This window comes from Anolis sagrei, chromosome 1, assembly GCF_037176765.1.
Source record: "Anolis sagrei isolate rAnoSag1 chromosome 1, rAnoSag1.mat, whole genome shotgun sequence".
Classification (NCBI taxonomy): domain Eukaryota; kingdom Metazoa; phylum Chordata; class Lepidosauria; order Squamata; family Dactyloidae; genus Anolis; species Anolis sagrei.
Genome location: NC_090021.1, coordinates 79,155,193 through 79,165,324, shown reverse-complemented (window position 1 = coordinate 79,165,324; position 10,132 = coordinate 79,155,193).

Here is a 10,132-nt window from a genome sequence, read left to right as displayed (position 1 = left end):
TGATAAAATCTTTGTGTCAAGAGTCATAAGCAAAGCCAAGCTGGATAAGACCAAATGCTCAATCCATTCTTCATTCTGTTTCATCATTAGCTAAGCAGATGACAGTGGGAAACCACAAACAGATTATGAAGGCAGTATCTTTCTCCCAGCGACTGGCATTCAGAGATATGTTGGCAGCTTAAGACACATAAAGGTTTAAAAAAAAAACATTGCAGTGCATTTGGTGTGGTTTCCATTTCACCCTGAGGCGGGGAAAGGGTTCTCATAAAGTGTTTCACTACACCCACCTTACTCTTTCAGACTTTCCAACAAAACACCCTTTTACTACTTTAAAATAAACATTTTATACATAGTATACATTTTTCAGTACCCTCTTATTTGTTTACTTCACTTTCATATGGTTTCTCATGAAAATGTTGTTGTTTTATTCTGCTATATGCTGTTGTTTATATATTTTAATCTGCTATATTTTAACCATGTTGATCAGGCTTGTCCCCATGTAAGCCCCCCCCCCCCCCCCCCCGAATCCCTTTGGAGAGCTGGAGGCGGGGTATAAAAATGAAGTTATTATTATTATCATTAAACTCTCTGGTATGAGAGACCCTGGGTTTGAAATATGAGAAGAAAAGCCCATTTTCATGAGAAATCATGTGAAAGTGAAGTAAATAAGTAAGCGGATTATGGAAAATGTTTACTATGTTTTAAATAGTATACCCCTCCCCCCACCCCTCAGGGTGAAATGGAAACAACACCAAATGCACTGCAATGTTTTTTTTTTAAAAAAACAAAATATAAAAGCAAAACATCAAACCAATAACCAATAAGTTATGCAATAACAATCAGTTTCTGGGCATGTGGTGGGCGGACTGGTGCAAAAACTCTTGTGAGGATAGGGCTGGTGGATAAAGTGCATAGGTCGTATTGGATCAGTAGAGATAAAGGGCAGTATAAGATAGAGCATTATAACTTTGGCTACAGATCAATAGTAAAGTGTGAGGAGCAGATTTTGGTTCCTAGTTGGGGCCAAGCTATCTGGGGAGTTGTATAGTCAAAAGCACAGTGAAACATCCACGTCTTTAGATCTTTGTGGAAGGTGGATAGGGTGGGTGCTAGTCTAATCTCTCTGAGAAGGGAGTTCCCGAGTCAGGGGGCCACCACTGAGAAGGCCCTCTCTCTTGTTCCCACCAATCACGCCTGAGACAGGGTGGGAGTGAGAGAAGACCCTCCCCAGAAGATCTTAGAGATTGTGTCAGTTCATAGAGAAAGATGCAGTAATGAAGATAGGCGATCCCAAACCGTTTAGGGATTTATAGGTAATAACATGAACCTTGAATTGGAACTGGAAACTTATCGGTGGCCTGTGGAGCTGTTTGAACAGGGGGGTTGACTGCTCCCTGTAATTTTTTTCCAGTTAACAATCTGGCTGCCAGCCTTTGCACTAACTGCAGTTTCTGTGCTGTATTCAAGGGCAGCTCTACATAGATTGCATTACAGTAATCCAACCTAGAGGTAACTAAGGCATGGATGGTCAAGTCAGACTTCTCAAAGTACAGTCGATTTAGAGCAGACCTTAAAATATGACCTACTCAGGAACAAAGCATCAAGAATATTTAACTCTATCTCCCAGTTACCCTGGTCAAATTCATGCTGCACACTGCTATTTATTCTTTATTCTTAACTTATGCATATATTTCCTTCCTTCCATGGGACAATCAACAATGTGGAAGTGTTTGTTTTTTTTCTGATTAGGAACATGGAGCAGGGAACAAAGCAGCTTTTCTCTTCCAACATAGCCAAAAAATCAGCAGCCCACCCAGCTAAAAAAAAGAAAGCTAAAAGGGTTAATCATGGTTCTTCTGTAAAGTTCATGTCATAGAATGTGAATGGCATCCATTGGATAATACAGTATTTAAGGTGATGAGCAATCCTGTGATATTCTGTCTGCACTGAGCCTGTTCGTGCATGCATGTCATTACTTGAAGAAACAGCCTTAAAGTAAGCAACATGCATATACCAGTTACATCTACATATGTAAATAGGTAAGATGTGCAAATGGTAAGAGAATTTGGCATAGACATGGATTCCCAGTGTGAACAGTGACCATGTATGATTCTAGATCTGGCTAAGGAAACATAACCTCAGTTTCAGTATTCATTTTATCTTACACCTGCTGCACCAAAGATCAAACTCCCTGGCTCGCATTTCTCTGTAATAATACCAAATGCAAATGTGTAATACCATAACCATCTGATAACATCAAAGACCTGTCCACATATTAGTTAATTAGAGACTTGTAGGGATTTGCAGCTTGCATGTACTTTTTCTTGGGTGTTTTTTTTTGCTTTCCATTCCTCCTTGCCCTAATGCATATTTTCATGGAGAACAATTACACCTTTTGCTCAGCTATATAAAGCAGAAGATTGTCATTGCAGTAGCAGCACATCCAATCTGTGCTGGGAATCTATGAAAACAGCTATACTGGAGATACGAATCTCTACACATTGCCTGTGAGGTGTAGAAGCTGAGTCTCAAAGGGAATTAGACAGATAGTGAACAAAAAAAGTTAAAGAAGGGCTGGGCAGGCTTTTAGCACACCGTTTACAAGTTAAAACAGAAATAATTGTCTTGCAGTTAGAGGAAAAATATTTAATAAGGAGAACTGTAGTAATATTATATGGGGTTTTTAATGTGGAGCTCCTATACTTGGTAAAACTAGTATGGTGTAATGGTTTCAGCATTTGTGAGTAGGGTTGTATCTATATTGTAGAATTAATGCAGTTTAATGCCACTAACTGCTGTGGGTCCATACCATGGAATCCTGGAAGTTGTAGTTTTACAAGGTTTTTAGCTTTCTCTGCAAAGAGTGCTGACGCCTCACCAAACTGTAACTCCTGTGGTTCCATAGCATAGGGTCATGGCAGTTAAAACAGTGTCCAACAGCATTAATTCTACAGGGTAGATGCACCTTAGGACTCTGGAGACCAAGATTAAAATCCTTATTCAGCCATGGAAACCTACTATGTGACTTCAGGGAAATCACTCTCTCGACCTCAGAGAGAAACAAGCGCAAACTCTGACCAAATTCAGCCAAAAAAAAAAAAAAACCTGTGATAGGTTCATATTAGGGTTGCCATAAGAGAAAAGACTTGAAGGCATGCAACAGCAAAGCAGCGTAGTTACAGAGCCATCGAGTGAATCCTGTTGAATCTCGCTAATCCTGACTTACTGGGAAGCAGCCTTGTGTGCTCTAGGTTATACATTTGTAATTGCTATAGAAAAGTCCAAACTATATCTCTGGCATGTTGGCATTTGATCTGTCCCACCATCCTCTCAAGCTTGTTTGGTAGGACCTAGGTGTTTGCATTTGGAGGGGGGTCTCAGTGGCTGCTCCCAGACTCTGGAACGTCCTCCCTAGGATAGACCCGTCCCTGCTTGCCTTTCATAGGTGAAAACATTCTTCAGCCATTGAGCATTTATAGACTGATGAGAGTCAGGCTTTTGGGGATGATGTGACTGGGATTTTGAGGTGGGTGTGGTGTTTTAATGTATTTTAATATTTATTTTTATTTATTTGCTATACTTGTATACCGCCGTTTCTCAGCCTAGCCGGCGACTCAACGCGGTTTACAACAACTTATAACAAACAACAGTATACAGTTTAAAAGCATAAAAACACAATCCACAATACATATATCAATAAACAATCCAATTCATCTCTTGACTAAAATCGTGATCCAGTTTCGTCGTCCAAATTGCCAGTCCTTCAATCATTACACTTATTGCACTGAGTTAACCGAACGCCTGCTTGAACATCCACGTTTTTAGTTAATGGCTTTGATGACACAAATGATTTTATTGTTTTTGAAAAAAACATATTTATATTTTAGTGCATTTACATTGTTTTAATTTGCATTGTGTCATATTTATTATTAGCTGCCTCGAGTCCTTATATCAAGAAAAGGGCAGGATGAAAATAATGTGTGTTTGTGTGTGCGCGCACACATGCACACACACCCTATATCTAACTATCTGGAAGTCACACTGAGATTGCTTTCCTTTCCATACTGAGATTGAAAAAGTTATTTTCTGGACTCCAGTTACCTAAAATCCTCAGTCAGTGACCATGTTGACTTGGAGATTCTCAAAGTCGGATCCCAAGCTTTTCTCTGGAATAATTAACATATATTTGTAACTTATTTCTGCCTTGAGCCTGCAATCATACTTAAATCGCTTGGAGTCAGTAGGAGTTAAGCAGCTTAGCCAGGTGCAGGACTGCAGTCATTGTAGCTTAATCAGAGCAATTAAAACATCTATGAGCCACATTCCTGATTCATCTGAACCCAAGCTAGACTAATCTGAAGTACAGCTGGCTCTTAATTACCACAGAATGTGTAGTCAATGCACAACATCTCAGCACTTTCTATGGAGATGCTGTCTATGAATGGAGGTCGCAAATTGAGGAAGTCTGGGAAAGGATATGGGCTTGCCTGAGTGCCGCATCTCATGGCCATATCTTTTATTCAGTACACAAAAGCTGCATTTTAAAAGCAACCCTTGTTATATGTTTTTTTTAATAAAAAAAACATTCTTACTGCAAGGCAGACAGATTACATCTTCTTTGCTCTGCAGTCTCATCTAAGATTGTCTACTCAGTAAGGTGAGGGAGAAATGAGGGCTGTCTTAAAGATAAGCCTTTGTGTTTTTTGTGATAGGCAATCAGTGTTAGAACTGGGTAAAGGCATTTATAAATCATAGGCACTTAAATTAATCTTTGCATTCAAATAAGTGCAGAAAATGAGGAAATAAATAATGTAATTGTGCTAGGATCATTTGTAAATTTGATATTATGAATCTGTCTTGGGAAGTATTGTTTGATTTCTAACTGAAATATATACACTGTAGTTTGCTAGTTTTGAATACTATAGATCCAGTGAAACAGTATGAATTCACCATTAATATTTACTTAAATCCAATTGAATTAGTCTATTGCAGTTGGTAGGACTAGTAACTGGATGTAAGCACCCCTGTGGCATATTCGGTCACATGCATACTCTTCAATTGTCTCAATTTGTGATTTGACTGTTTAAACTACTTTTAAAAATACTTTTGATAAATTTTAATAGCACAATATTTCAACTGCAAGAAATGATAGATTCATATATTAAACACTCCCCAGCTCCACTGGCTGCCTATTAGCTTCCGAACTCAAAGTGCTGGCCTTGACCTATAAAAACAGCTTACCTGTCTGAACGTATCTCCCTCTATGAACCCCCAAGGACCTTAAGACCCTGCTCTCGGTCCTGCCGCCATCATAATCATGTTTGGTGGGAACGAGAGACAGGGCCTTCTCGGTGGTGGCCCCTCGGCTGTGGAATGCCCTAACTAACAAGATTAGATCTCTCCCCTCCCTCATGACCTTCCAGAAAAAGCTCAAACCCTGGTTATGGGATCATGCGTTCAGAGAATAGATTGTTTTAACAGACTGTTTTTAGTTGATGGCAATGGATTGCAGATGGTTTTAATGAACTGTTTGAACTGATGGCTATGGATTGACTTGGAGGATGACATGAAATGGTGAATTGTTTTAATGTTTTTATAACTGTTTTTAATGTAGGTTAAATGTATTTTATGCTGCGTATTGTTTGGCACCAAATGGTGCCTGCTAGTAGCCATCCTGAGTCCCTCTTCAGAAGTGAGAAGGATGGGATAGTAATGCTCTTAACAACAACAACAACAACAAACACAAAAGACTAAATACAAAGACAATAAATGTTACATTGTTCCTCTCCCCACTATCCCTTAAAATTGACTTCCTGCTCTTCTTTGACTCCAGTATGCTAACTTATATACAGTTTTTGAAATGTCCTAGTTTTACTCTCCTCCTTCTACTTTCTGCATTTGTCCTCAGCATACTTCAGTTGCTGAAAACTGAGTGGAAAAGGCATTGCGGGGGGGGGGGGGGGGGGGGGTGGAGAGGGCAGAATCTTACTCTTCCTGGAAGCAAACAACTGCAGCCTCTCCCAGCTTGTTTGTTCTTCAATAATTCCGATGTTGCTTTCAGTGGATGATATAAATGTGAGGACAGAGGGCATCCCAGCCTCCTCTCCTCCATTCTCTGATTCTGTAGCTTTCTAAGTGTTTGAAAGAGTGGTGGTCTTGATTTTTAGATTGCATGGAGACCCATGGCAGATAACACTAGCAAACATGGTTTTTGTTCCTGGGTTATAAATCCCATTTCCTAATTGGTTCTATCATAAAAACATGGGGAAAGATTATGAAACTGCAAATACTTTGTTTTTGTGGGACATCCTACAACATTGACCTTGAGGGAGCTGGGGGTGGTAACAGCCGACAGGGAGCTCTGGCGTGGGCTGGTCCATGAGGTCACGAAGAGTCGGAGACGACTGAACGAATGAACAACAACCTACAACATATTTTGCTATAGTTTTTCAGTGAATATCTCATACACTCTCAACCAACTCAACATAGTTTGTGACAGCCAGAAAAACAAAGGTTGTGGAGTATAACAACTACTTTCAAAGTAAGTACTGCACAATTAAACAGGAAATAACACTTTCAAACCAGGAACAGAACTTTTTTTCCAATTGTGTTACATAGTTTAGTAGAAGCTCTTCACTCCAGATCTCTTGCCATCCACATCTGGAGGCAATAGAAGAGACAGAAATGGATAAGAAAGAAAGTTGGTGCACTCTTTCTCTTTGTACACTGAAATAATGTGTTTAACTAACAACTGAGTAGGGGGCTAAATGTTTGTTGTGGAGTTATTTTATCTGCACTTCATTACAGCAAGAATATTAGTACTTCTTTATTTCTGCCTTCAAACACTTTTGTGTTATTTCTTGCCAGAGGGAAGAAGTACTTTGTGTAATACTCAGCTGTCTGTCTGACATCTAAAATGCACATTGTTCACTTTTATACCTTGCCTTCGGGAGCTATATAATAACTGCCATGAGATATTGGGCTGAAGGGCTATCAAAGAAGTAGGCAGTCAATACTGATATCACTGCAGGAATGTCAGAAGTCTTAGTATTACATCTCAAAATGCGTGTCACCACAACAATGTAACCTTTTCTTCTAGAGGGGTGTAGAAGCGCCCTCAGCTACTTTTTGAGAGTCATATTCCGAAACACTGTGTACCAGTCAGCTGCCCATGTTGACAGGGAATTATGAGAATTGTAGTCCAACACATCTCAATAGCACTGAGAAGGCAGATGTATAACTTCCCCCAAATCATTACAGAACCTGTATTAATCTTCTTGTCAATTTAGCCAATTTACTCCGTTCATTCTGCTATGGGATGGGAATTGTGTAGTCTTCTTCTGCAACTCCCTGCTTTCACCACCATTGGTTGTGTCGACTGAGGCTGATGAGAACTGCAATTCAACATCTGGAGGAATACAGCATTCCCACCTCTGGGCCACTACATCCTTTGTAGCTCAGACAGGGAAGGTATTTCTTGTCATAGGAGTTTCCTTCTGAAATAAAACATTTATTTCTTTTTGTTCCAGCCGTCTTGGGAGTTCCTCAGCCAACACCCAGTGCCTCACCCTCTGTCATTTTGACAGCAAAGACATTGTTGTGCTCACTTACCTCTTCTATATATTGCACATAACTCCCACTCAGGAGTCAATGTCAGCTGTGTGGTGGAGGAATTGTCTCTTTAATCAAACATATTCATTAGGAGTATTTCCCTTGGCAAGTCATATCTCACAGTCCCACATTCTTCCATAGATTTCCAATACTGTACAAGGATGATTATGTTCAATAATATTTGCAAGTTGTCCCCAAGGCTGTGTTAAATATTAATATTAAAGGCATTAAATGTATGGTTGAAGTCAAGACAGTCATACTTAGAACAAACACATTTTCAAAAGCTGTTTCAAAATAGGACTCCTTGCTAAGGAACAAAAAAAAGGGGGGGGGGGGAGAGAAACCTGCTGGAAAACTATCCAGAGGCCATTTCATTCACAACATCCTAGAGAGGAAAATTGCATATTTTTCAGTCTTCTTCCTTCTGGAAAAAGAAAACTCAAAAAATATAAGCCCCATCTTTCTTTCTTGACAATTATAAACCAATATGATATCTTTCCTGGAGTCCATGTGTCCAAATCATTTATGACTTCCTGTTCAGTGTCATGGGTGTTGCTCTTTGTCAAGCTAATAAATGACTTTGGACTCATTGGCAGTTTCATCTTAGGCAATCAGATGCTTCTCAATAAGATAGGTGTGATGGTGTCAAGAAAAACACCAGCTTTAGTGATCAAACGCCGTCATTAACTATTTAATACTGACCTGAATGGCATCTTCAAAGGTCTTCTGTACAGTCAATTATAGACAGGAACAAATGCTTAATATTTTTAATTTAACGTTCAGAGTACAGAGAGTTTCCTAATATCCATGCAATGAATCACTGAAGAAGATCAATAGATAACACTGGAGCTAAACTGCTTTTAGTTCTGCCTTCTGTCTTTCTCTGTGCATTCTCAAACAGCACGCAGTTTGACTATCTGTTGGGGTATATATGCAGACAGATTTTGTTACAGTTTCAGAAAGCTACTTTTTGTACTATAAATGCCAAAATGACCCATCCAGCATAGACACTGGCTGTCAGGGACCTGGTGATCTGGATTATGTTAGATCTTCAAAAGGCTAAATGAAGCATGGTTGGGTCTTCAGTCCATGTAAGCACTCCATCCCATATTCCAAAGTGTTTAAAAATGCCCTTGCTTTTCCTATTTTATGAGTATATCTTTGGAAACACGAGTATAACATCACAATTGAATTTTTCTCTTCAGCTGACCATGTTTTTCCACTTATATTTTGATCAGAAAACAACATTAGGTAGAAACTAACAGGGACTGAAAAACGTATTAATGCTGAATTTTATTGTAATCTGAATTCTACAAAAAGTATGTCTCCGGTTACTTGAAGTGTTTGCTTCTATAGGCATTTGGCATAGGCTTGCAATAAACTGTTGGGAAAATGTGCCTGGTGACTGAAAATCAAGACAAGTGGGTGGGGTTCTTGACTGCAAATACAAGGCTTCCTAACACATGATCCCAGTTGAGCCATGGGAAAGAGTCTTGTAACTTTTATTTCCATGCTGGAATGGCATCCTGAGCAATTGCCTAAGTGCCTTTCAGCAATTTCAGGTGAGCAGCTTTTTGGTATGCAATGTAAAGGCGTTGCTTATTGGAAGACTTAGCCAGTAAGGTGTTGCTTCATCCAGCCCTAGCTTGAGGCATAGACACAAAACAAGTTTCAACAGAAGTCTGAAATCAAATCATCATCTCTTCAAAGAGCTGCTGATTCAGCTTTATGGATTATTTTCTCCTTAAAGAATGAACAGAAAAACCTGGGTTTTAAAAAAAAATCTTCAGGCACTTGATTCGCTCCCAGCCAATGATCTCCCAATTTTTTCTTCTGCAGCACCTCTTTGTCGTACACTGTGGCCAGGTTTTCCACTTATTCTTTTTCTTCTCTGTGCATGGCTATTAACAACTAAACATGACTTGAGTTTTAGGTTTTATGCCTGAAACTTACAAGATCTGTTGCCATTATTGTGACTCAGTGGAAGCAGCAATGAAGACAGTCATATTTGTCTCCGGAGCCATCTCTGTACGCACACTCTATAACATTAGAAACAAAGGCCCAGACTACCTGTCTGAATGTATCTCCTGTTACGAACCATCATGAAGTTTAAGATCATCTGGAGACGCCCTGCTCTTGATCCCACTGTCATCATGGGGACGAGGGACAGCAGTGGTCCCCTGCCTGTGGAATTCCCTCTCCAGGGACATCAGATTGCCACCTCCCTCCTGTCCTTTAGAAGGAAATTCAAGACTTGGTTGTGGGACCAAGCATTTGATTATTGAATGAGAAGAAGACACAAGCTCCCTCTGTCAGCTCCAGCTCTGCATGTTGGGACATGAGAGAAGCCTCCCACAAGGATGGTAAAACATCAAACATCTGGGCATTCCCTGGGCAATGTCCTTGCAGACAGCCAATTCTCTCACACCAGAAGCGACTTGCAGTTTCTCAAGTCGCTCCTGTCATGAAAAAAAGCCCACTAGTACGGAGGATGTTACAAGTCTTGTAATTTTCTTTTTGC